A 27,681-nucleotide genomic window follows, 5' to 3' on the forward strand; every position below is an offset into this window, starting at 1 on the left:
ACGCTGGGGGCCCAGGCCACTTTGAATTCCTTCTCTTTGGGCACGGTCAGGTCAGGCAGTCTCCAGATACCTGTCCAAGGGGAACGCTCAGCTCACGGAGAAAGAAACAAGTGTCTTGTGGTCTTGAGTTCAGGCCCCCTCTCCAAGGCAGCTTAAGTTTTCCCAGCCGCAGCATCTAATTCAGTCACAAGAGTCACGACGGGTCCCCCACCCCTCCAGACCCTCAGCAGTATTTCACTCGGCTTTGCATGCACAGTACCGGCTCTTCCAAGCCCGCCAGAGGTTTCTATTGTCTTGAACTCAGAGTGTGCAGAACACAGACATTCAGCCGCTCAGCTATTCTCAGGGCTGTTTTTGCTCTATAAGGACACAAAGTGGTTTTTGAAGCGTCTCTTGTTTGTCACAGGGTTCTGCAGCTATGAGGGAGCAGGCTTTGGTGAGCAGAGGAGAGAAAGCCGTGCCTTTGTGCCTCCCTGTGATTGCTCTGCCGGAGAGTGGCATCCCAGGGGAGCCGTCTACCGGCAGACAGCATGGCTAACAGGAAGCGGGCAGCAACATGGTTTTTAGCAATGATGATCAAACAGCCTTTGAATTTTCCCCTTTATCCCTGAAATGCCTGGTGTTGCCTCGGATCTATTCATTCCCGCTTATTCATCTGGAGCGAGTCATCTCTACGGATCTGTACACACAAGTCACAGGGCTCTGAGGACATGGCTTGAGACAAAAGCTCCTAGGCTTCGAGGGAGGGCCAGGAAGATAAACAGTCATGCCAAAGACTAAGGAGCTCTTTAAAAACCAATGAAAGAGGAAAGAGCAATGTGAAAACATCTCCTCTAAAGGGCCTTTGGTTTTTGAAGATGGCCCCCTGTAGCCCTCTGAACATTTTTTTTTTTTTTACCACGGCCATCTCTGACTCTTCCATCCTCTTTGCCCCACTATTATCCTTTGGCATTGATTTCCTCCATTAATTATCCATTCGAGCTCCGGGATGTTCTGCATCTCCTGCCTCCTCTGCTCCCTTCACCTATGAGCATCACCATCCCCAGAAACATCCTGTGCCCTTGGATGCCCTGTTCTCAGAGGGCCTTTCTCCATGTTCCCTGGGCGTGGACTGAAGACCAGCAGCTCCACCGCTGTCCAGACCTACTGAATCCAAAGTCTCTGGGCTGGAAGGATCTGCATTCTAGAACCATGTATGATGGCCCTGAAATCTCAGCACTTGGGAGGAAGAGACAGAAGGATCGCCCTTGCATCTGAGGTCACCAGGGCTATACAGAAAGCCTGTATAGGCTGGTGGGAGATGGGGGTGGGGGTTGGGGGGAGGTGAGTGAGGGGGCATGGCTTGTGCTTACTGGGCAAGCATTAGGACCTGAGTTCTAATCCCCAGCACCCACATGAAAACTGAACATGGAGATGGACGTCTGTAACCCTGGTGCTAAGAAACAGAGAGAGAGGAGCATCCTGGAGGCTCATGGGCCAACCAGTCCAGCTGAAGCAAGTGAGCTCCAGGTCCAGGGAGAGACCCTGCCTCACAAAACAGAGGAAGACACTCACCATCGCCCTCTGGCCTCGATATGCATACGCATGGGCTCAAGCACCCCAGCCCACCACCCCCGAATCTACATTCTAACGAACTCCCGGGTGACTCTCGAGCTCCCTAGAGACCGAAAATCACTGTCGATACAGGCTGACCCTCACTGCCCCGACTCCGGATTGTCTTCCTCTGTCCACTCACCAAATTCATCGCCTGGGGCTCTGACCTAGGCCTCAGGTTTCCTCGTCTTCTTTTCTCCAATGAACTCAGTCACCAAGGCCAAGTTGGTGTCTGTTTTCACACAGATGAGTCTACACCAGATATTCTCAAGAGTGTGTTCTCTTAACATTCTTGTCTGGCCTCTTCGCTGAGCCCCTGGGATATTCGGTTGCTTTTTGGACCTTTCTAGCAAAATATTACATGGCTTTCTAAACTGAAATGAACTCAACATCTCCTAGCCCACTCTGCATCTGTGTTGACAATCTGGGCTTCATGGTGGTACTGGCAGCCACCTGGCCTCTGCCAGCCCAGGAGCCAATAACTCCCACCACCTTCAAGTTTTGAAGGTCACAGACGACAGCTCCTCGTGTGAGGCCTGATGCTCAGATGAGGGCCATCACAGTCCTCTTTAAGGACGTGGGACTCCCTCACAAATGTATTTCTCACAGTCTTTGTAAAAGATCTGTCTTTCTAGACAGTCCCAGGGTGGGTGAACCGGTCCAAGCCTGCCCTTACTCCAGGATCTCCCTAAGCCTCCGATTTTCTTCCTCCACACTAAGTCAACATCTGTCTGTCATTTCCCATGCACTGTGGTGAACCTTCTTTCAGCTCACATTTCAGTCAAACAAGGGCACCACCGGAGCCCCTTCCAGCTCTGCCCCGCAGCATGAAAGGAAGACCTTTCACTTCCTCAACGCAAGCCCAGCCTGATCCAACTTTATCTTCCTCCCTCCATCACCCCATCACCCCACACCCTGGGAGCCTGCTCCCACACACGTTCTCAGAGTTCCTGCCTATGTAAATTACAGAACTCAGTAGCTCTTTGGAATGTAGTGGATGACACCTAGTCATGGGATAAATCTTGGGTGGTATGGGACTTTCCTCTGAGCCAAACTGCCTCCATGATCAGGAGTGTGACTCAGCCTGCTCACCAGAGACCATCAGTTAGTCTGGCTGACTATTGACTTTCTTTCTTGGCAGTCAGGGACAGGGGGGTGGGGGGGTGTCATGGGACCCTCACCTGAGTATCCAGCTGCCTCTCCCAACCAGCTGTATGCAATCCTTTCCTAATTGTACATGCCCTCTAGTTCTCTGGGAAGGATCTAGAACGATGAATGATTCTCAAACTGTGGGTCTCAAGCCCTTTGGGAGTCCAATGACCCTTTTTGCATAGGGGTTGCCTAAGACCATCAGAAGACACAGATATTTATGTTATGATTCACAGCAGCAGCAAGCTTACAGCTATTAAAGACCAATGAGGATAATTTTTATGGTTGGGGATCATAGCGTGAGGAAGATTGGTAACCGCTGGGCTAGAGGCTAGAGGTGAGGAAGATGAGGTGAGGGGACGCTACCCACACAGCCATGGGGGAGTCCTCGTGCATGCTGGGTGTAGACCTTCTGTTGTGACTGCGGTGGGGTCTCTCAGGCTTCTGTCTGTCCCCTCACCCACTGCTCTCTGTTAATAAGCTTAATAAACTAATTAGCCGGGCAGTGGTGGTGCACGCCTTTAATCCCAGCACTCCGGAGGCAGAGCCAGGTGGATCTCTGTGAGTTCGAGGCCAGCTTGGCCTACAGAACGAGATCCAGGACAGCCAGGGCTACACAGAGAAACCCTGTCTTGGAAAAGCAAAAATTAAATAAATAAACTAACTAGTTCCCCAGAGCAAACTTTGGCAGCATTTCATATTGGTTTATCGCTGGGACAGGAAGAGGAGTAGGTAGGCATTGTTTATATCTCACCAAGGGGAGGGATTAGTACCACCTTGTATCTCAGTTTCGGGACCTGCTGAGATTTGAGTCTAGTGACGTGATGAGCCACAAAAAGGGTTCTCCTCACTCCCTGAGGAGAGTGAGTGAGCATGGTCAGTAACCTCCTTGGTGGGAACGAGACAATTTCTTTGAGCAACACAGGGTTAATCTCTAAGATATACAACCCTGCTGGGTTGAGAGTAGAGAGGTCACTTCAGCTTGAGCAAAGGGGTCAAATCCACTGAGGGTGAAAGTGGGAACTTTTGCCACTGGTAAAGAATGCATTAGAATGTAGGGGTTCTACGTCCCACCCCAACTTCCAGATCTCATTCTGTCCCAATAACTGCTCTTGCTTTAACAGTGGACAGCAAGGCAACCCGTCTGGCCAGTTGCAGGGGTTCTCTATCCAGCTGTTAGCAAACTCTGCCCTAGGCAACACAGGACATTCCTTCTCCAAGGGGCACATAGAGTGTCCTGGGTCTTACTAGTGCTTGAGCTGGGAATTTAATCCCTGAGCCCATGTTTTCCCAGCAACATCAGGACCAACTGACAAGCATGGTTATGTTTGTTAGTGTCTGAAGATGTTTGAAAGTCTTGCATAGTTACTTAGTTCCTTTGCTTCTGTGTGTGTGTGTGTGTGTGTGTGTGTGTGTGTGTGTGTGTGTCTGTGTGTCTGTGTCTGTGTCTGTGTGTGGTGGTGTATGTATGTGTTTGTATGGGAGGTGTTGCCTGCACATGTGTGCACATGGAAGCCAGAGGTTGACTGGATATTTCCTCTAGATGTGCGTTTATTCAATCAACTCAGGAGTGAATGGAAGGGCTGAGAGGAAACATCTCCAGTCTCCCCCACAACACTGGCTATTTGTTGCCTTGAGACTCAGATAGAAACCTTGGCCCTAGCTTTCTGATTAGAATAGATCCTGCTCTCCCAGGCCTCCAGCTGGCCAACTGCACACCTCTGAGCCTCTCAGCTTCCTCTTGTCACACAAGCCAATGATAATCTCTTTCCTTGTCTCTGTTTCACCGTATAGCACATGTATGTGTATATCTATACATACCTTAGTTCAGTGTGTACATTTCTTCTGTTTCCCTGGAGAAGCCTAACAATGAACAAATACTCTCCTCCAAATCCCTCAATTCTGCCTTAACTGCCACATCACTAAGAATCAGCACCATTGCTAGTTACCTCCTCCCAGGTCCCTTTGGAGGCCGTCTTGTGTAAAACTTGGTATCTCAAAGAGACCCCCAATTCAATGACTCAATACTGATGTCAGCCCTCTTGCGCTATTAATTCTGGAAGTGAAGTCAGGGTTGAGACATGCTCGGAGTGTTAATGCTCACTGAGACACCCACTGGGTAACAATGATGTCCCTCTGCAGCTTTCTGAAAGTAGAGAAGTCGAGAGACAATTTGTACTCCCCATGAACTTCAAGGATCCTGGCTCCATTTCTACCCTTCTATCCTCTGCAGTATTTTGAGACAGGGTTTCTCAGTGTAGCTCTGGCTGTCCTGGAACTCACTCTGTAGCCCAGGCTGATTTCAAACTCAGAGATCCACCTGCCTCTGCCTCTCCAATGCTGGAATTAAAGGCATTCACCACCACCGCCCAGCTAACCATCCTTTGTCTTTTTAAGATTTATTGATTTAGGGCTGGAGAGATGGCTCTACCAGAGGTCATGAGTTCAATTCCCCGCACCCACATGGTGGCTCACAACCATCTATAATGAGATCTGGCACCCTCTTCTGTATACATAATAAATAAATCAATCTTAAAAAATATTTTTAAAAAAGATTTATTGATTTATCTATATGAAAGTTTTGCCACATGTATGTCTGTGTACCGTGTGCATGCAAGGAGACCATGGAGGCCAGAAGAGGGGGGATCAGATCCCCTGGAACTAAAATTACAGATGCTTTTGAGCAGCTGTTTGGGGGCTGGGAACTAAAGCTAGGTCCTCTGAAGATCAGCCAGTGCTCTGAACTGCTGGGCCATCTCTCCAGTCCTTCTGACCTTCGTGCGGACTGTTCTGTATGAGTTACTATAAAAATCATAGCATTTCTCCTCTCCATCTTCCCCTAATTGCACCCCCCTACCCTGACACACACTTCTTCTCAAACTGCCGAGAGCTCTCAGACATACTTCAGAAGGTGAAAAGGCTATGGAGGACCCATCCATTAACAAGATTGACAGTGTTAATGCAGTTGACAGCTTTAAAATAATTTGATGGGCAAGAAAGAGCAGATAAGCCCCGGCTAACACTTCTTGTTAAGTACCCAGGGTGGGAGGGAGGGAACTGTTCCAGTAATTATACCATCAAAAAGAGTGTTCCAGGGTCACTGAGACAGCTCAGAAAGTAAAGGCATTTGCCACCCAAACCTAAGAACCAGAGTTCAATCCTCAGAGCCAATGGCTGGGCAACTAAGGAGAGCTTCCTGTTCTTTCAAAGGACCTGAGTCCAGATCCCAGCACCTACTTGGCAACTCACAACCACCTGTAACTCCAGTTCCAGGAGCTCCAACACCTTCTTCTGGCCTTCGAAAGAATCTGCATTCACAAACATACATACACACAAACATAGGCACACATGCATAAAATAATGTTTTTTGTTTTTGTTTTTGATACAGGGTTTCTCTGTGTAGCTTTGGAGCCTGTCCTGGATCTCACTCTGGAGACCAGGCTGGCCTCGAACTCACAGAGATCTGCCTGGCTCTGCCTCTCGAGTGCTGGGATTAAAGGCGTGCACCACCACTGCCCGGCAAAATAAATATTTGTTTTAAAAAGTAAATATTTTAAAGTGTTCTCAAAAGCTAAGAACACTGTCAGGTCGCATCTCAGACCTATAGCAGAGATCTCTCTGCTTTGATGTAACCCGTCTACCTGCTGGCCCCACCAAGGTCCTTTGAAAATTCCTTGATTTATCATTTTCTCTTGTTTTCTGACTATAAAAAGTTGTTGTAAACACACACACACACACACACACACACACACACACACACACACACACACACACGCACACGTGCGTGCATAGGGAGTTCCAATGGGCTTGAAGCATATCACTATTGCAATAAATTTAGGGTACATTCCTTACAGTTGGGAGTACAGTGTATAGTACAAAGGCTCCAGAATTCTTTTCTAAGATAAAGGGACCACAGAAAGCCTCAGAGGTTCTGCTTCTATGGAAAGAAGCAGAGCTGTGCTATTGGCTGCCGAGGCTGCTAAATGCTCACGGATCCACCAAGTCTAGGTAAATTCGTACTATATATCTATATTATATATCAGCCATATTACAGAGCCACATTGGGCTAGCCTCAGGAGACCAAGATGGAGTATGTCAGAACAACTCTAATATTTAATAGTAGTTAACCACTCCTGGAAGAAGGCATTATTCAGTGCTCTGCCCAAAGTTACTATAATAAGAAAGGTGTCGGGGATGAGGTCTGACTCCAAAGCTTGCACTCAAACTACAGAGCAACCCTGTCTCCCAAAATGTTAGGAATAGGTAATCCCTAGGGAAACGTTTGCAATGAAGATAAATAAAAATTTCTAAGACCTGGACTATCAGTCCAGCAAGGATGGTGGCCACTTGGCCAGGAGTCCCAGCACTGAACAGCGACAGTCACGCTACCTTCTACATAGAATGAGGCAGGAGCTGGGGAGGGCCCCCTTCCTAGGCCAACCTTCAGTCAGCTCCTCTAAGAGCACCTGCTGCTAGGCCTCCTTTTTGGCCTACTAAGTCCAGTTCAACAAGACTCCTCCCACCCTCCATACCTAACCAGGTCCCCTTGTGTTTACTATCTACCCACTGAGCCCCCACCCTTTGGCTCATCAGATACAAAGCCCAGCCCTCCCCATTGTATTCACAGCTGTCCTAACCCAACTTCAGTCACCCTGGAGAGTGTTCGCTGCCTCCTTACTTTTCTCTGAAAGGGCCCAGGTAAGCCCGAGAGCCCCCAGCACAACCACATCCTCTCATCCTCAAAGCCCTCCCATTTGACATCAACAAGGGATGGGTGGGATGGAGAGATGGCTCAGTGCCGATGTGCACAGACCATTCTTGCAGAAGGACCCGAGTTCAGTTCCCAGCACCCATGTCAGGTGGTTCACAACCACTTACAATTCTAGCTCCTGGGAACCCAACACCCTCTTCTGGCTTCCATGATCACCTACATCCACATGCACATATCCTACACACACACACACACACACACACACACACACCCCTCTACATGTCATTAGATCCTTTCTCAGTCTAGGACTCGTTAAAATCAAGAGACAGACACTCTGAAAAAGCAGTACAAAAACAAGAACGGCTGCCCCTCTACACCCTAGCATCTTTTTTTTTAAAGATTTATTATGTATATAGAGGAGGGCGCCAGATCTGATTACAGGTGTGGTTGTGAGCCACCATGTGGTTGCTGGGAATTGAACTCAGGACCTCTGGAAGAGCAGTCAGTGCTCTTAACCTCTGAGCCATCTCTCCAGCCCCCACCCTGGGCATCTTAAGAGCCCCTATAGTCAGAAAGCTTGAAGATGAGAACGATGACCACCCGGAAAACCTGGGCTCCGTTCTTATCCTGGTCTATCTTCTGTTGCTGTATTAAAATACCCAAGGCAGGTTCATATACAGAGGAGCTGTTCATGTGAGTTCACCATTTGGAAAGCTCAAACCTGAAGTCCAAGATCAGTCCACTCAGCAGGTCAGCCTCTGGTAGGTGCTCTCTGGCTACGCCACAACGTGGCAAACGGCACAGTGGCAGGTAGCCACGTGAGAAGGAGCACTTCACGTGGTGTGATATGTATGAAGCTGGAGAAATTCTTAGATGGAGCTCGCTCTCTGTGACAGTTGCCTTTAGGGCACTAATCAGAGTTCTCAGAGAATCCCACTCCCCTCTTTGGAGTGTGGTGCCCCAATGGCCTTGTGGTCTCCCACTGGGCCCCTCTTTGGGGTCTTACACCACCTATCATACCCTGGAGACAAGTTCCCAACACATGAGCTCAGGAACACACTGAACCCATATTCAGACCACAGCAAGTGGAGTTCTAGAGGATCCAGTGATGACTTCTCATTATAAATGTATTTAATCAGTGTACTATACAGGTAAACGGTAAAGTTGGCCTCAAACAAAAGGTTGGTTTCACATTTACTGTGTAGCCCAGGCTAGCCTTGAACACATGGCTATCTTCCTGAATCAGCCTCTCAAGTACTGGGATTACAGATTTGCCTTCATGCTCAGCTGTACACGGTCAATTTTCTGTATTTTTATATAAAACAATAAAAACTGGCCGGGCAGTGGTGGCGCATGCCTTTGATCCCAGGCAGCTGGATCTCTGTGAGTTTCAGGCTGGCCTGGTCTACAGAGTGAATTCCAGGACAGCCAGGGCTACACAGAGAAATCTTGCCTCAGAAAAATCAAACAAAACAAAACAAGACCCAAAATAAAACAAAAACAAACAAAAGCCCTGGTTTTATTTTTGAGAAAGGGTTTCCGGCCCTGTTAGTGGGGCTTTGAACTTTGAACTTTGACCTCGAGCTCCTGATCCTCCAGCTTCCACCTCCAAAGTACTGAGGTCATAAGTATGTACAAGTAAATACCCTTCCTTTTATGTGATGCTGGGAATGGTTCATGCTAGGCAAGCAATCTAACCAAGCTCCATCACCAGCCCTGGTCACACATTTCAAAGGGTAAAAGGTTAGGGTGTGCATGTTCTACTACGAGAAAAAATCGTCTACATGTTCACTGAGGAAATATACATATTGTGTATACATTCATGCAAGGCATCAGCGTGCCTCTATACGCGTATGTGTCTGCATATTCAACAACCTTACTTCCTGGAGGCGATATTGACAGCAGCATTTGTGAGGTACTTGAGCAACTTGAGCTTACATTTTCAGTGTTGATGGTTGATAGGCAAGGGGCCTCAGTCTTATCAGCTGGGGTGAAGCCTGCTGTAGTCCCATGCAGGAGCAGAACTATGAGGTGATGTAACGTCATGGAAACCGAGACAGCAAAGCAACAATGAGCGCATTTTGCTGCAGGGATACAGGCAAAGGGACCTGAAGTGACGTAATGTTTACATACACAGCACATAGGAAAAGTGCTCAAAACCCTCTTTGTCTGCTGCTGACTCTGAGGCAGGTGCTGGCACATGCTGAGGAAAATGAGCCACGGGACGGGCTGAGGCTCCAGGACAGAAGCTGACAAGCAAAGAAACAGACCTGCTGTTGGCCGAGTCAAGGGTCAGCTCTCAGGAGCCACTCCGTGACCACTGGGCTTGGAGCAAGAATTCAAAACATCTTTCTCTAGAGAGAGTGGGGGGGGGAGAGAAACAGTAGAAGAGCTCTGCGTAAGCTCTCCCTACGTGTGAGTCTCCTCTCCTTCCGGCGTGGCTGGCTGGTCTCCCACTTACACTGGAAAAAAACATTTATTGTGCTCCTAGGGTGTGGCGTCCTGGTTTGTGAATGCAGAGGACTCACCAGCAGGAAGATCTCTATCTTGGTCCTTATTTTCCGTACATCTGCCTTCTAATTGGATGGACAATAGCTGAGTCAAAATGACAAGAATATATGGCCACACTTAAGAAACAAACACTCTTATCCTAATAGATGTGTAGATTGAGATGCCCCTCTGTGAAAGGAACCTGGTTTCAGGGATCAGAATCACAGTGGAGAATCACCTTTGACCCCAACTTGACTTCAGGGAGTTTATCCTAAAGTTATACTACTTAAGAAATATCCTAGCAAGCACAAGGCCCTGGGTTTGGTCCTCAGCTCCTGGGTGGGGGGGGGGGGGAGAAAAAGAAATAGCACATATCTAAATTGATTCATTGTAGTATTCCTCAGAATAATGAAAGATAGAAGAATTCAAATGCCTTTGACTGGGGGACTGGCTAACTACATCTCGTCACACACATACAACATAAGACTCTGAAGGTACAATCATGCATGAAGAAGTTTTCATGTACAGGTATTTTAAAAGTCTCCAAGATATCATATATGACCAAAAAGGCCCAGCAAGGTACAGAAATATATATGTGATGCTTTATTTATTTGCAAGGAGGGAAAAACCAAGAACATAAACTATTTGCATATGTTTTTAATATTTATAAGCTATAATGAATGCCCTGGCTACTGGAGAGGGTGGAAAGGATGTGCTATGGTTTTAATATGGCTTATCCTCTCGGAAACTCAAGCTGAAATTCAATACCCATTATGAGCTATACGAGGCAGAACTAGATGATTAGAGCCTGCCCTCATGAATGGATTAATACATTCTCCTTATTAATGGGCTAACAGGCGATCTTGAAAGTGGGTCTGTGGGATTGGAGGGATGGCTCAGTGCTTAAGAGCAATTACTGCTCTTGAAGAGGACCCAAGTTGAGTCCCAGAACCTAGCATTCATGTCAGATGGTGCACAACAGCCTGTAAACCCAGTGTCAGGGGGATCTGATGCCTCTGGCCTCATACACACATATATACATGCACATACCCACTCATATAACTACACATAATTTAAAATAATAAAAATATTTTTTTTAAAAAAAAAGAAAGTCTTTTTACAAAGGCCAATATGGCTTGGTCTCTCCCATGTCTCTGTCTTTAGCTTGTAGGCTGCACTGTACAGAATGAGGATTCTGCACAGCAGATGTGGCTCCTTGACCTTAGATAAGAACTGTAGCCCAAACAGACCTCCTTTCTTTATAACTCACCCAGCCTGTGGTATAGGGTTATTAGCACAGAAAACCAGAGGGTGAAAGCAGAGTGGATGGCAGCTGTGTAAAAGCTGTGTAAAGCACAGAGGCCTGCTCATTCAGAACAAGGAAAGCGAGAAGAGACTGAGGAAGCCGTCCCCTACTGTGGTCTGGTGTGCCGAGGAAGAAGCTGGCTGCTACTGGACTTGCCCATGGCAAGTGTGGGCTCCATGACCAGTCAGGACTATGAGAATGGCAAGCGTGTTGCTTCCGGACCAAGCCTGTGTACCGGCGCAGCCCTGCCCAGCTGCCAGGCTTCCCTGCAGGTGCATCTGCCTCAGCCAGGCTGCAGAGCTCCTGGAACAACCCTGCTCCCAACCTCACCCCTCACCCCACTCCCAGTGCTTGCGATCAGCTCTCCTTGCCAGTTACCAGAATGCATTCCCCACCCTTGACAGCTTGAGTTCTTATTATGTAGGACAGACAGGGGCAGGGAGGGTCGATTAAGTGAGTGCTATTAACAGAGGAACAAAGCCTGGGAGGTCAAAGAGACTGGGATGGATAGATGGCCGCCAGCCAGGCCAGGCTTAGAACACTCCTCACAGATACCACGGAGACATGTGCCCCATGCCAACGCTGCTGGCTCCTGGTTGGAGAGTAATGGGTGGTGGCTGCTTCTCTGGATTACTTTGATGTGCTTTCCAATTGCTTTCATGAGTATAGATCATTCTTACAAACCAAAAAAAAAAAGGACAGTGTAAGACAAGAAAACAACAAAGACGTATGCATTAAAGACAGAGCCACGCCAAGATTCCTAAGTAGCCTGAAGCCTTTAAAGATGAAGGAGGCCATGTGTGGTGGTGCACACCTTTAATCCCGGTACTTAGGAGGCAGAGGCAAATGGATCTCTGTGAGTTGGAGGTTGGAGGCCAGCCTGGGCCAGCTATGGCTACATAGAGAGACTGTCTAAAAAGAAAAACGAAAAGAAAGATGAAGGATGGGGGCAGGGGTGTAGCTCAGTGGGCAGCCTTCTTGCCTAGCATGTGGGAAGCCCTGGGTTTGAGCCCCAGCACAGCATAGCCAGGTGTGGGGGTGCACACCTGTGATCCCAGCACTTGAGAGATGGAGGCAAGAACAGGAGGAGTTCAAGGTCACCTTCAGCCATATAGGGAACCTAAGACTAGCTTGGGTGACATGAACTCATGTCCAAAGTCCAAAGAAGGAAGGGTGGGGCAGAGAAAGCTCAGATGGGCAGCATAAGTGTCCCAGGGTGGTAGCTGGTAGCGCCGTGGTGACCACTTCCCTTGCATGTATGAGGGCCTGGGTTCAGTTGCCAGATCCACAAAGGACACAAATGAATATTTTTTTTAAAAAGTCTCCATAGTGTCAAAGATACCAATGGGGTGTAGGCCAGTGTGACCAGCTGACCTGAAGGGCAGAGCAGAACCGACCAGATGAGGAAGTGCAGCTGGTAACTGAGGTATCTGGGATGCTCCCAGGCTAGCAGCCTCCTCCTCCTGACCCCCCTTCTCCTCACTGGGTTTGAAACTCAGTTGCCCTCCAAGCCATCTTCCCTCCCTCCACTCTCTAAACCAAGTGATGCTGATGTCATTCATCTTCACAGCTTAATCACTCCATATTCAAACCATCCACACCCCGCCCTGGTCCTTCACGATTATGGGTAAAATAAGCGAATATTTAAATTATTGGGTGAGTTTGGGCATTGTGAAGGTAGCAAAGTCTCTTACCTTTTAACACAAAGTTTGTATGAATAAAATTAGATGAAAAAATCAAATCCCTCAGTGATTGAAAAACAATACAGCGGGTTGGGGATTTAGCTCAGTGGTAGAACGCTTGCCTAGCAAGCGCAAGGCCCTGGGTTTGATCCTCAGCTAAAAAAAAAAAAAAAAGAAAGAAAGAAAAAGAAAAACAATACAGCAGACCTAGGCACTTCCAAGGTCTCGATCCTAAAACCCTCCTGAACCCCGAGATCAGAGGTAGCATGATGGCTAACACCCTGCCCAGCTTTAGTCAGAATTCTTGACTGTACATGAGAGGAACTCGGATGATGGATGGGAAGGAGTGTGTACCAAGGCCATAACTCAAAAAACAGCTAAGCTATAAAGCCGTGGAAAAGACGGCTGTCGCCATCTCCCACAAAACCTGGGAACCAGGACCTTGTCCTTCGCTGATGCTTCTCACTGTAAGACGCTTCCATGGGGCAGGAAATTCGGACACCAAGAGGTCAAGAGTTACCGTGGTCATCCCTCAAGCTTTTGCTAGTCCTGTGCTTAAAAATCCCCAGAGGAATCTTCAGTCGGCCGGGGTCAGATCAGTGGGATGTAAAAGCTTTGTAGCAGCTGCTGCCAGAATCAAATGGCCAGAGGGAGGGAATGGTGCTCGGAATATAGAGTGCTGGACCAAACAGTACCACACAAGCAAGTAGAAATTGCTATGAACGGACATCATTTGTCCCTCTGAAGCACATATGTTGAGGCTTTAATTCCTCAGCGCATCAGCGCTGGGATGTGGGGCCTAGTTGCAGGTGTTTGGATCCTGGGAGCGAAGCCCTCAGGAACGGACTGACGCTTTCCAGAGGAGCTCTTGAGCTGGAACTGGCTTAGTTACCACGAGGGTGGGTGGTTCCCTGTCCACCTCTCACTGCCGGTCTTCAGACAGGACACCCGTCCTTCCACTTCCTGTCATGAGCTGAAGCAATTCAAAGCTCTCACCATACATTGTTAGACACCCAATCTTTTTTTTTTTTTTTTTTTGGTTTTTCAAGACAGGGTTTCTCTGTGTAGCTTTGGAGCCTGTCCTGAACTAGCTCTGTAGACCAGGCTGGCCTCAAACTCACAGAGATCCCCCTGACTCTGTCTCCCGAGTGCTGGGATTAAAGGCGTGCACCACCACCACCCAGCCAACCAGGGGTCTCTTGGGAGCCAGCACTTACCTCCCATTCAGCCTCACCCTCTACTCAGAACTGAAGCCCCCCCCCCCCGACCCTAGCAAAACCCAACTGTGATGTATCACCAGTCTCCAATTGCTCACAGATGGTAAATTAGAAATGGCAGCAGTGTAGTATGCCTCAGAGAGAAGTATCTTTAATGGCCGGTGCTTCTCTGAAGTGAACAGAGTTAGTGTATAAAAAGACAGAGCGGTTTCCATGTCCTGACTCATCCCGACACCACTTGCTCTTTCCCACCCACGTGACCAGTGCTAGCTCCCATTATGTTTCTACATCGATAACAACCCTCCAATCAGTCCCGAGCTCCCGGTCCACTGCTCTCCTGGTTCAGGCCCCCTCATGACCAGGCTGGATCATCCTCTAGACACTAGAGTTGAGAAATAGGATACCCTAGCCCTTGTTAAGCAAGTACATATTGAAAAGTAATGATTCGTGCTGGGGATGGAGGTGGGTGATACAATGCTTGCCTGAAAGTGTACAGGAGCCTGGATTCAGTGTCTAGGACCACACACACACACACACACACACACACACACACACACACACACGGAGGCTGGGGAGATGGCTCCGTGGGTAAAGTGTTTGTTGTGCAAGTGTGAAGAGCAGAGTTTGAATCCACAGCACCCGTGTGGGTATGGTGGCACACTGGAGGTGAAGAAGACCGGGGACCCGCAGAGCAAGCTGGCTAGCTATACAGATTGAAAAGAATTGGCAAGGTCTAGGTTTAGCATGAACCTGTCTCACTAAAGAAAGTGGAGCTTGATCAAGCAAAATTCCCAACTTTGAGCCTCCACCAACACAAATACACACATGCATGCATACCTGGACACATAAGTACACACATGTGACCACGCACACACATATGCACACCACACATACACACACAAAAACATGGTATTTCAAAATTAGTAAAATATGCTCCACCATGATTTTCTATGATTATCTCTGGGTAATCATAGAAAATTAGTCAATCCATCATTTTTTTAATTTTTTTAAACAAAAGACATAATATTTACCTCAACGACTTATGAAGATTATTTTCCACATAGTATCTCTTATCCAAATTTATAATTAGAATGCTTCATATTTGGAGTTTTTCAGATTTATGAGTATTTTCATAGGCTAAACATCCTTAATCTGAAAATGCTCCAAAATTCAAAACTTTCCAACAATTGTGTCAATGCTCAAGTTTTAGATTTTTGGAGTCAATCTTTGGACTGGGTGTGCTCAACTTGTACATGCTGTTAATATCAGAGGCCCTGTACTAACCTTCCAAAAGTCAATAAACACATTCAAGATAACAGGAGGTTGGAAAATCCACTTCTGTCTAATGCTCTTTGACTCTCAAAGGTCTGGTTTTTTCTCTAAGCCTAAAAAAAAAAAAAAAAACTGGACCACACAACAGGTTTTTTTGTGTGTCTCCGCTCTCCCTGTAAAGCTCTGCTGTGACACAGAACAGTTACTTGACACAGAGGTCGAGAGTCATTCTCTCTTAGGGGTGGATACAGTCAGCACCTACTAAATTGATCACTTCCAAATAGCTCATCAAATTATGACCCTGTCAAGAGAAGAGTCCTAGCTGGGTGAGTTCTAGGCTAGCCTGGTCTACAGTGAGTTCTAGGACAGCCAGGGAAAGGATCTTTATCACAGAGGTGATGCCTGAGAACCAGCGCCAATGCAACCAATACTTCCAAGTCCTACACAGGGATGAAAATGGCCAATTTTACTTCTATTCATTTTACCATGATTTTTTTTTCAAGAAACAAAGTAATAGTTCTATACTATCAATCACAAAATAAAAATTTAAAGTTAAGGGAGATACAGAGGGAAGTTCAAAAAGTGTGTGTTGAACTTTTCACTTTGAGCATGTGAAAAATAAAACTTTAAATTTTAATAAGAAAGAAACTATAGCAAGGATAATATACATATGGTTGGTAATGGAGGAAACATTAAAATGAGATTCAAGAACATAAATCAAACACATGATTATAAAATAAATAGTTGTCGTTATTAAACTTGAACTCATCAATTCATCCAAATAAACTATAGACTGAATATGATTAAAATATACTGTATACCTGCATGAATTGTCAAAATATAATAAGATATTATATTTTAAGAAGTAAATTATAAAGTAAAAAGATAAGCAAGAAGCTGAGTTTGGTGACTCACAACTTTAACCCCAACATTGAAGTTAAGAGGGGGTTTGAGGGAGAAGGATCATAAGTTCAAGGCCAGAGTAGGCCACTTAGGGAGTTCTAGACCAGCGAGGCTCCATCACAAAACAAAAAACCAGGGTTGGAGAGAGGGCCCCGCAGTAAAGAGCACTTGTGGCTCTTCCAGAGGACCTAGGCTTGAGTCCCAGCACCCACATGGTAGCCCACAACCATCTGCAAGCCCAGTTCTAGGGGATCTGATGCCCTCTCCTGTCCCCCACAGGCACCAGGCATGCACATAGTGCACAGAGACACACGCAGACAAAACACCATACACATAAGACAAAATATCAAAACAAAACCATAAGGAAAAAAAAAAGAGGCTTGCAGACGGATATCTCCATTGCTTATGGCTGTACCAGAAGGCAAAGGAACTACTAAGAAAAGCAACAAACAGCCACACATAGACACAGCAAAAGGGATAAACAGATAATCCAATGAAGAGAAGACACCAAAAGGCAAACACACATGGAAAGACGGCAGTCATGGAACCCATGCGGATGGCTCAGTGAGAAAAGGCACCTGCCGCCAAGCTTGACGACCCGAGTTCAATCCCTGGAAACCAAATGGCAGAAGGAGAGAAACTGACCAGCTCCCAAAAGTTGTCCTCTGACCTCCGAATGTGCACTATGGCATGTACACACACACACACACACACACACACACACACACACACACACACACACACGATCAAGGTAAGAGAAAAAACTGTACCGAGGCACACACAATCGGGAGACATCATTTCACACGTGGACTGGGCAAAGCTGGCCAAAGCCAGACACCATCCTGAGGTCAGCAGAAGCAAAAGCTGCCCCACACTGTGGGCAGCAGAGGCGGCCCTGAGTGAACGAAGTCCTGAGTGATGTGTACTGTTGACGTGGGCCGAGCCATGTCAAAACCCTCAATGCCTCAGACCCACAGCATCGGCAAAGCCTTCCCTGGGTGAGGCTCAGTGGGATGGCAAAGCTTTCTTCAGGTCCAAGGGCAAATGTGGACAGCGTCTGCAGACAATATTCACGGTAGCTTTCTCCCTCGCCCATGTTCACAGCCTGAAGCCTGCTCCTCTATAGAGCCTGCCTCCTGGTTCAGCTGTGTATAACAACTCTCTCTGCCTTCCTTGTTCAACTGCATATAATAAACATGATGAGCTGCTTCTGGGGTGCTGCAGTTTTTCCATATGGGTACCCACACCATCCTATCCCAGTTTTTCTGTGTCCGTGTCTCTGTCCTTTCTTCATTCTCTCGGCACCCCAGTTAGATCAATCACTGGATCCGTACAGAGCATGGCACTGTGGCCCATCACCGGCACACTGTTATGGAAAGGAATACTGCCCTGTCAGCATGCACTGTAACTAGAGCCCTAGATAAACACCTTCGACATCTAAAAGGTAAGGGTACAAGACCATGCTGACTTCCCATGCATACCCATGTATGAGTGACCAACAGCATGTGCGGTAAGGAAATATACCTCGTCCAGGATAGTGGAGGCTTCTAGAAGAGATGGAGGGACAAGGACAAAAGGGGAGAGGTACATAAGGATGTCAGCTGTTCTTTGAAGGGATCTAGATAGAAAAGGCAAGATGCAGGGGCTGGAGAGATGGCTCAGAGGTTAAGAGCACTGGCTGCTCTCCCAGAGGTCCTGAGTTCAATTCCCAGCAACCACATAGTGGCTCACAACCATCCGTAATGAGATCTGGTGCCCTCTTCTTGTGTGCAGACAGAACACTGTATACATAATAAATAAATAAATCTTTATTATTAAAAAAGGCAAGATGCAAAGATGTGTGAAAGCTAAGTGGTATCAGATGTAGTATACCACTGACCTTCAGGAGCCTGAAGCCAGAGGTCTAGAGATTAAGATCAGTCTGTGCTTTGGAACAAGTTCAAGACCAGCATGATCATAACAAGATTTTGTCTCAAAAAGAAAAGTGGGAGCCAGGCATGGTGGTGTACACCTTTAATCCCAGCACTACAGAGGCAGAGGCAGAGGGATATCTGAGTTTGAGGCCAGCCTGGTCTACATAGTGAGTTATAGGACAGTTGGGGCTACACAGAGAGACTGTCTCAAAAAAAAAGTGGGGTGAGTGGGGAGGGTGAGCATGCTTGGTGTAGCGCAGGTGAAGTTGCAGATTGTATACTTAGTTCCCAGCACTAAAAACACACGAAAAACCCACCCAGCCAGCTAAGTGGTGTACATGATATCATTCTTTCTCTTTTTTTCATCCTTGGAGTATGTCCCAGTAAGAATTGGTCAGCTCCAGCAGGACTTAATTCAGCACTGCTCTGGTGAACCCAAACATTTCAGACAGCTGGCACTGGTTCAGAACGACAGAAGAAGGGAAGATGGGCAGCCATGTCCCAAGCCTCACAGTCAGAGAATGATATGATGTGACACGGGCATGTATACAGGAGGTATCAACTGTTTGCGTCACTTCACAGGGAACACGGCCAGCATCAAGGGATGCCCCTGGCCATCTCCCCACTCCCACCCAGTGACCTCTCCAGCTGTGGCAGGGCTTCCCCTCTCGCCCTGAGGGGACCTCTTCTCTACAGACTGCAGGAGCAGCTGCAATGCCGCCCCCCCATATGAAGACATGCCCCCAGCAGAGCTGTCACTTCCTCCCATCAGTTCCTGCAGAGATAATGAAGTATCTTCTGTATCCAGCGAGGAACCCTCCAATTTCTTCCCTTCACTGCACTTACCACACCACAAGAATGTCAAGGAGCTATAATGATATTATATATAAGGCCAATGACAACTGCACATGGGGCGGCCGGGAGGCTGAAAATCAAGGCTCAGCAAGGGAAGGGGGCGGGGAGGTGGCATAGGGGGCTTAGGCCTAAACCCACAGAGCCCTTTAAAGTCAACTGAGGCACGATTTAACAAGCACTGATAACGAGGACGAGTGGTAAGTGCTAAGATGAGAAACTTCCGTATCCAGAGGGCCTAGTCCAGTCCTTCTGGATACGGAAGTGGGATGTGGGGATGTGGGGTGGCTTGGGAGGGGGGGCTGGGAGATGGGAGGAGGGAGGAGGTGGGGTCTGTGGGTGGTATGTAGAGTGAGTAGAAAATTTCTTAATAAAGAAAAATGGGAAAAAAAGAGATGAGAAACTTCTCTCTCACACTCCCCTTCACTCTCCACCCCTCCATCTCTTTACCTCTCTACACTTCTTTGCCTCTTTCCCTTTCTCTTCCCTGTTTCTCCCTCCTGTCTGTCTGTCTGTCTGTCTCTCTCTCTCTCTCTCTGTGTATTGGTTGGTTGGTTTGAATGAGAAATACTCCCCATAGTCTTCTGCATTTGAACATTGCTCCCCAGACCACGGGTGGCACTATTTGGGGAGGTTTAGGAGGTTCTACCTCGGTGCAGGAAGGATGTCCCTGGGGTGGGCTTTGAGAGAAAAAGGCCAAGCCCTTCGCAGTTCATTCTCTCTGCTTTGGGCTCGCATTTGAAGATTTAGGCTCTCGGCTCCCTGCTCCTCCTGACATGGCCGCCGCTTGCTGCCACACTTCCCTGTCATGGCCCTCTGGAACTTGGAGCCCAAATAAAGTCCCCTGTAAGTGCCTTGGTCATGGTGTTTTGTCACAGCAAGAGAGAGAGAGAAAGAGAGAGAGAGAGAGAGAGAGAGAGAGAGAGACAGAGAGAGAGACAGAGAGAGAGAGAGACAGAGAGAGAGAGAGACAGAGAGAGAGACAGAGAGAGAGACAGAGAGAGAGAGACAGAGACAGAGAGACAGAGACAGAGAGACAGAGACAGAGAGAGACAGAGACAGAGAGAGAGAGATTGATTGAGATTTCACATTGAATCCAAGTCCTCACACATGCCAGGAGAGTACTCTACCACTGAGATACACGAACATTGGACCCCCAACCCTCTTTTCACTTTTTTTTGTTTGTTTAAGTTTTTTGAAACAGGGTTTGTTTTTTTTTGTGTGTGTGTAGTCCTGGCTGTCCTGGAACTTGCTCTGTAGACCAGCCTGGCCTGGAACTCAGAGATCCATTGCCTCTGCTGGGATTAAACGCGTGTGCCACCCCCGCCCCACCACCAGGCTTCTTTTCACATTTTAAGACAGGTCTTATGGTTTTCCAAGAGGATAGACCTTGAATTTGCAATCCCCCTGCCTCAGCCTCTGGAGCAGTTGGGCTGACCGGCCTGGCCAGAAGCAGAGACCCCTAAGAGGAAGACAGTGCAGAGGCTGTCCTGGGGGGAGCTGCCTCTGACCCCAGAGCTCCAAGGACCAGCTGTAGTTCCAGTAGCATGTGGGGGAAGGGGCACTTGGAGGAAAGACCTGGGAGGTGTCCACCTAGCATCTCCACAGAGCTAAAGGAACTGAGAGGAGGGAAGGGGGAGCCTGAGGAGCAAACAGCACCCATCAGACAGGGCCCCTTGGGACATGAGCGGAAGTCATCTTCCTATAATGGGGATTTGCTTACGGGAAGAGTGGGATAGGGTGAGCATTTTCCAAAAAAAACATTCCTGACCACGACGTGAAGCGTAGACAGGCTAGGTGTCCAGACTGAGTGGGAACCACCGGGAGACATGGCGGGAGATAGAGTAGCAGGCCTGGACAAGATGAGCGAGCAGCCGTGAGGAAGAGGCATCGGACCACCTCAGACTTCCAGCTTGGGAAGTCAAGCCGGGATCACTCCTTGGGGTTCTGAGGTCTGAAGAGAAATGTTGGTAGCAGTGTTACCTCTTGGGAGGAGGCTCCCCGGGGAACACAGGGGGACCATCCAGAGACAGGCCGAGGCTGTATGCTGGGTCCACCCCTGGATTGGGGGGACAGAAATCAACACATTTCCTCGGCTGGGGTTTCGGAGACCGATGATTTGAGTGGCCGGTAGTTCACTCTGTCGCTTAGAATGCAAGAGTTCCAGGAGGGTGGGGAGCCCAGGGGAGCAGCCACAAAGAGAGGAGCCTGGGGGCAAGCACAGCGAGAGGCCTGGGCCAACAGCCTCTGGCACCCGAGAGATGCTCAGCTGTGGGTTGAGCAGCCAGGACGCCATTGGTGACTCCAGTGACGTTTCAGTGGCATGATGGGAACAGAGCAAGAAGAAGGGAGATGGAGGATGGAAGGGGAGTCAGTGAATACAGGCGAGTCTAAAGCAAAAAGCTGGTGTGTGGAGCGGAGGGTGCTGGAAGAGTGGGTTTTGATGGTAGGATAGGAGTGTGAGACAGATGCGGAGCTTAGAGGGCAAGACTAGAACACAGGCCGAGCCCTGAGTTTAAGGCTGGCCCTCCCTGGTAGGGCACATCTGTCATTCCATCACTGGGGAAACAGAGGCAAGAGGATTGAGTCTCTATAGCAAGATCCTACTTTCAGAGAAGGCAGCGGGAAGTTTGGCTCTAATTCAAGGGCTGGGCACAGCAAGGGGCAGGAAGAGAACGGGCACGCGTAAAGTTGATCAAGGTGGGGCACCGCAGCGGAGCTGAGCTATTCTGACAGCCTTGACTTTATCTCTAAAGCCACAGGAGGTGCTTGGCTGAGAGTGGGCGGAGCCTGGGGGAACAGGATGAGAAAGCAGCAGCTAGAACACAGGTGGCGCGTCATGAGCCCCCCTTGGGTCGCAGAAACCATTTCAGTTTTACCAAGCTCTGAACGATAGGAAGGACGGCATCCAGAAGTCCATGTCTGAACCCTTCAATGATCTGAAAGAGGGACTTTTCAGTGTGTTGACACAACTCTCTGTTTTCTACATAGTACGCTGCCAAGCTGATGGAGATGAGCCCCCGGAAGGCGTCACAAAAGAACCCGACAGAGTGGGTGGTAACAGACAGTAGACTGACTGGTTATGGTGGCTCCTGTCACAAAACTGGCGCAGGAAGTTTGCTGAAGATTGCTGTACTGCTCAGGGACAGCTTGAGCTACATTGCAAGTTCTAGACCAGCCTGGGCTAGAGCCCAGCCTGGCAAAGAGGGAAAGAAAGAATTAAGACAGGAGGCTAGAGGGAAATAATGCACCTATACATGTTTTTTTTTTTAAAAAAAAAAAAAAGAGGTGCTGGGAAGAAGGGCTGAGTCAATAAAGTGCTTGTCTTGCAAGTGTAAGGATCCCCCAAAACCCATATAAAAGCTAGGGGTGGTGGCAAGCGCTTGTACTCCCAGCATTGGGAAGGTGGAAACAAAGCAATTCTTTGGGGTGCCTTGGCCAACCAGCCTAGTGAAATCAGGAGAGCCTCAGCCTAGTGAAAAACCCTGTCTCAAAAACAAGGTGGGTGGCTCCTGAGAAATGATACCCAAGGTTGTCCTGTGGCCTCTGTAACACACCACACACACACACACACACACACACACACACACACCCTCTCCTTTATCTGTGCCTATAAAATAAGGTCACAATCTTCTCCAGAGCAGACATAATGCTTGGCCAGAGCAAACACCAAGTGATGCTAGATAAGGCCCTTCCGTGTGAGGACCCAGAGATTCAGTTGAGGAGATGAGAGCTCACGTGAGATGCCACAGAGGAGACAGCTAACAGCCACGGCCAGAAGCTGTCTACATTGGTCCACCCATCCTGAAACAGCCACAGGAATATCTGAATCACAAGAAGACTTGATTCCAATACTGTTTGTCTGTCTGCAGCCCAGGAATCCCTCCTCAGAGCAGGAGTGTGATGGATGACCTGAAGCTCTCCTCCTCAGCCCACCTCCATCACCCCCACAGCCCACACTGTGAACCCTTGGGGACCACACACTCAAACCACAGCAAATGGGAACCAGAAGAGGACGAGCATAAGCAAAACTTTTTTTTTTTTCTTTTTTCTTTTTGACACAGGATCTCTCTAATGTAATCCTGGCTGTCCCGGAGCTCAATATGTAGACTGGCCTCAAATTCAGAGATATCCTCCTGCCTCTGCCTCCCAAGTGCAGGAATTAAAGACATACACACCAAGCATGTTTTTATGTGCTCTTAACCACGGACCCAGGTCTTCAGCTTCACATTTTTTGATGCTTGTACAGACTTATGACCTTATGTTTTTCATTTGTGTTGTTGTTTTAGGACAGAGTCTCTCATATATGCCAGGATCACCTTGAGCTCATTTTATAGCTGATGCTGGCCTTGAACTCCTGACCCTCTACCCTTCTACCTCCCGAATACTGGGATTACAAGCAGGCATCACCATGCCTGGCTTCATTTTACCACCTTGATACCTAGATGGACCCAGCAGCCTGACACACCCAATCCTAAGCACCCAAGTCTCCTTAATAACTGTATTTTTAGAATTTGCTGCCACAAGGCTGCCAGAGAAGAAAGTCAAGTGCCTGCTCGGATGGACAGAGCAGCTTCATGAGCTGAGTCCTTGTGGGCATCAAGCTATCACGGAGGATGGGTTTTCTCATTCTCATTCTGCCTGGACTTGTGCAGTGACCCTGGGCCAATCACTGGGTAACCCCGGACTTCCCTCTTGTCAGCTGTAAAGTGGGTTAAAGAGCGTTAGCCACATCTGCCATCTTACAGCCCTGTGCTCTGGTGAGCTGTCATCTAAGAACTGCCCAGCGTTCTTTTCTTGGGCTGGGTTCTATGAAACACCTTTTACTTTTTTGCGGGGGAGCTGCATTTTCTGTCTTCCTCACACAGATTTGTCGCAAGCTCCTAGACCTTGGCAATCTGACCACAATATGATGGCCAATGGGATTTTTTTTTCTATATACATTAAGGTATACAATGCTAGCATTACTTAAAAAAAAAAAAATAAGCCGGGCGGTGGTGGCGCACGCCTTTAATTCCAGCACTCGGGAGGCAGAGCCAGGCGGATCGCTGTGAGTTCGAGGCCAGCCTGGGCTACCAAGTGAGCTCCAGGAAAGGCACAAAACTACGCAGAGAAACCCTGTCTCGAAAAACCAAAAAAAAAAAAAAAAAAAAATAGGGTTTCACTAAGTAGCTTTCGGCTAGCCTGTAACTTACTCTGCAGACCAGGCTGGCCTTGAACTCACAGAGATCCATTATCTGTCTTCCCAGTGCTGGGATTCAAAGTGTGCATGGCTACTTGGTTCTGTTTCTGGACTTCGTGGGCAGAGGTTGGTGGGAGGAGATTCTTCATGTCGATAGGAAACAGTAAAAAGGGTATTAACCACATATGTGTGTGTGTGTGTGTGTGTGTGTGTATGCATGCACATGTGCTGTGCATGCATGTGTATGGTGAATATATGCTCAGAGGAGTGCATGGTATGAGGCAGAATAGGATGCTGGCCGTCCTGCTCTATCACTTTTCCTCAAGGAATAGTCTCTCTCTCACTGAACCTAGAGCTGGGCTGGTAGCCAACATGCCCCAGAAATCCTGTGTCTGCCCCACCTCCACCCAGAGTCCTGGGGTTACAGACATACACGTAGCCACATACATAGCTTTTTCAGTGGGTGCTGGGGATTTGAACTCTGGTTTTCATGCTTATCCAGTGAGCCGCGCATTCCCCCAGCCCTAGGATTAAGCAATTTAAGCACGAAGTTCTATGGCATTTGGTATGGTCACTTTGTTGCGTAACTATCAACGTGCTTTTCTAGGACTTCATCTTCTCAAATCCTTGTCCATTTGACACTAACTATGTATTCCTTCTTCCCAGAGCTTCTGGCAACCAGCATTCTGTCTTTATCTCTATTTACACTAAGGTCTGTGTTCAAGTAGGGTTACACACTATTTATCCTTTGGGACTGGCTTGTATCACTTAGTATAATGTCTATCATACTGCTCATCTCTCCTGATTTTCACATTTCCTTCCTGCCCTCTGGGATTCTGTTATTTCTTGATCCCTCCTCCCAGGCATCCTTAATACTTATTTCAAATGCAGCCTTTCCTGAGGTCTTTTCCTCACAACTGACAAGGAGACAGATGAGACAAAGCCCTGGCCATCTTGAGCAGAGCGGTAGTGCCATGCTGTCCATCACCATAGCAAACATGTGCTACACCATCCACCCTGGCAAATACGCGTTATAGCACATGCTGTCTGGGTTGATTTATCCACCTAGATCGCTTCAGAAGCCAGGGTTTCCATTATCTCTGCATTTCCCACCCTAGCACAGTGATGTGATGTACTGGACAGAATCTGTGTCTGCATAACTAGGGTGGTGTTCTGTTTTACGCAACAGGCTCATTGCCATGTAATGAAGTCATTCAGGGTAACCATTAAGACAAGTTTCTGCTTTACAAAGACAGAGAAGCCAAACTGTTATTAGTCACCTCCTTCCCTTGAGTAGACGTAACTGAGTAACCGATAATTTTCTTAGTTTGGCATGGACACACATACATACACCTTTAATCCCAGCATTTGGGAGGCAGCAGCAGGTGGGTCTCTGCGAGTTCAAGGCCAACCTGGTCTATGTAGTGAGTTCCTGGACAGCCACAACTACATAGAGAGATCCTGTCTCAAAATAACAAATAAACAAAAAACCAAAACAATATTTTTTTAAACAGAATTTTCTCATTTTCATTATCAAGTCAAGAGGTCTGTCTACTAAAAAAGGAATGTGTGCTCATTATTTGCATTTTAGGTTTGGAAGACACAGTAAAGATAATTTTCATACTTCAACCTTCTCAGTGGCAGAAATGTCTGAGAACCAAGATTGCCTGATTTCCCATCCACTGCCTCCCACCAACAGCTCATTTGCTGGCTAAATTGTGTTCATCTGGATTATCTCTTTACTGTAGTTTTCCTAATTACAAACATTACTAAGTAATAAGAGAAATTGCTTGGAGTTCAAGTAAAGGCAAATCAAATTTGGCTTATGACAGTGTCTATGACATAGGATGAAACATGCCTTTAAAATACGGTTCATGAGGCTGGAGAGATGACTCAGTGGGTAAGAGCATGCGTTATTCTCACAGAGGACGGGGTTCTGTTCTCAGCACACACTATCACCCATAACTCCAGTTCTGAGGATCCATGGCCCCTCCTGGCCTCCTGGCACACATGTGTATACATACAAACATGCAGGCCAAACACAGGCATAAAATAAATTTAAAAAGAAAAAAACTAAAATATGATTTATTTTATATTGGGGATGGGGATCCCAGAACCAAACTTGGCCGGGCATTGAAAAGTGGGCGGAGTCACTCCACTCAGCTTTGGACCCGAAGCCTCCATCCAGGTTGTGACAAAATTGCCAAGGAAACGAGGTAACAGGAAGTGAGACTGAAAGGACCGAACTTCTAGAGAAACAGAAACAGGCTAATGGGGAAGATACCCTCCAGCCCAAACCGCCAGGCGTTTCAGTGCTTTTCTAGCTACCGAACCTTACTTTTTGCAAAGTGCTAATAACTAAGGAGCTGGACGAGGCATCAAGGAGCCCCAGGGGCCGTCCTAGGTGGCGTCTAGGGCTGCTAGGGGGACACCAGGACCCCACCGGCTCAGCCCAAGGGACAGCGCCCCCTCAGAGGATGGCCCGCGTGTGGCAGCTGCCACTCACCCTAGCCTGTACTGCGTGCGCGCGAATCCACGATTCCAACTTCCCACCAGCCGCCTGCGCCCAAAGTCGCATCGATTCCCACGGGTCGGACGGCCTGGAGCTGCACGAGACACCACAGCAGGCTCCAGATGCCCCCTAGTGCGTGTCCGGAACCCTTGGAAATGCAGTGCAGGGGATCCAGGCAAAGCGTTTCTGAGGGCAAAGCCCGCGGCCACGCCCGCACTGCTCCAGGACTCCCCTCCCTCAAGAGATGAGCCTCCGGAGCTCCTACCTCACCACAGCACCGGCAGCAGGGTCTGCCACACCAGCGGACCACCACGGAGGCAGAGCACTTCGTCCCGGCCCCGCCCCCGACGGCCAGACCATTCCCCGGCCATCCAGACCACGCCTTTATCAGCTAAACCCCGCCCCGCAGGCCAGGCCCCGCCCCCAGTTAGGTTCCGCCTCGTAGACTAGCCACGCCCTCTAGTTCTAGAGACCACGCCCTATAGAACTAGACCCTGCCCAAACGTCCAGGCCGCGCCCCCCGATGGGGATGCCCCGCCCCCCTATGGGGATGCCCCGCCCCACCGCTTGAGGCTCTGCCGCACAGGCGCATGGGCAGTCTGGCAGGTCCGCCGAGCGTGCCCGAAGCCCGGTGCATTGTGGGACACTTCAGGCCAACGCCGAGTCTGTACTGACCCCTGGTGGGCACTTCTGTAACAACACCTGGAGCGCGACTGCGGGGCTCAGCCCTTTGCGGTTGCTCATTCCGTAAAATCCCAGAATAAATTGGAAACCTGTAAACCAGCGGGAGCCCCTTCTCTCGGAGTACCATAAACGAAAACTAAAGCACCCCAAACATTAGAAAATCTCCCGAAACCAGGGAAGAACAATGGAAACCGAGAAATGATAACAAGATGAGA

At 48.3% G+C, this 27,681-nt stretch overlaps 1 protein-coding gene across 2 annotated transcripts in view; it reads right to left on the bottom strand.

The window, feature by feature from the left end:
* Nucleotides 1–27,193, bottom strand: part of Extl3 (exostosin like glycosyltransferase 3) — a 91,932-nt gene extending 64,739 nt beyond the window's left edge. Inside the window, exon 1 of one of the 2 annotated variants that reach the window (XM_016007222.3) lies at nucleotides 27,048–27,193. The gene's annotated coding sequence lies outside the window, so the exon portion shown is untranslated. Of the gene's footprint in view, nucleotides 1–26,776; nucleotides 26,903–27,047 lie in introns of those variants that run through there. The other variant, XM_076545190.1, reaches the window with a different exon arrangement.
* Between the last annotated feature and the right edge of the window lie 488 nt (nucleotides 27,194–27,681).

The sequence above is a fragment of the Peromyscus maniculatus genome, chromosome 9 (genome assembly GCF_049852395.1).
Source record: "Peromyscus maniculatus bairdii isolate BWxNUB_F1_BW_parent chromosome 9, HU_Pman_BW_mat_3.1, whole genome shotgun sequence".
NCBI lineage: Eukaryota > Metazoa > Chordata > Mammalia > Rodentia > Cricetidae > Peromyscus > Peromyscus maniculatus.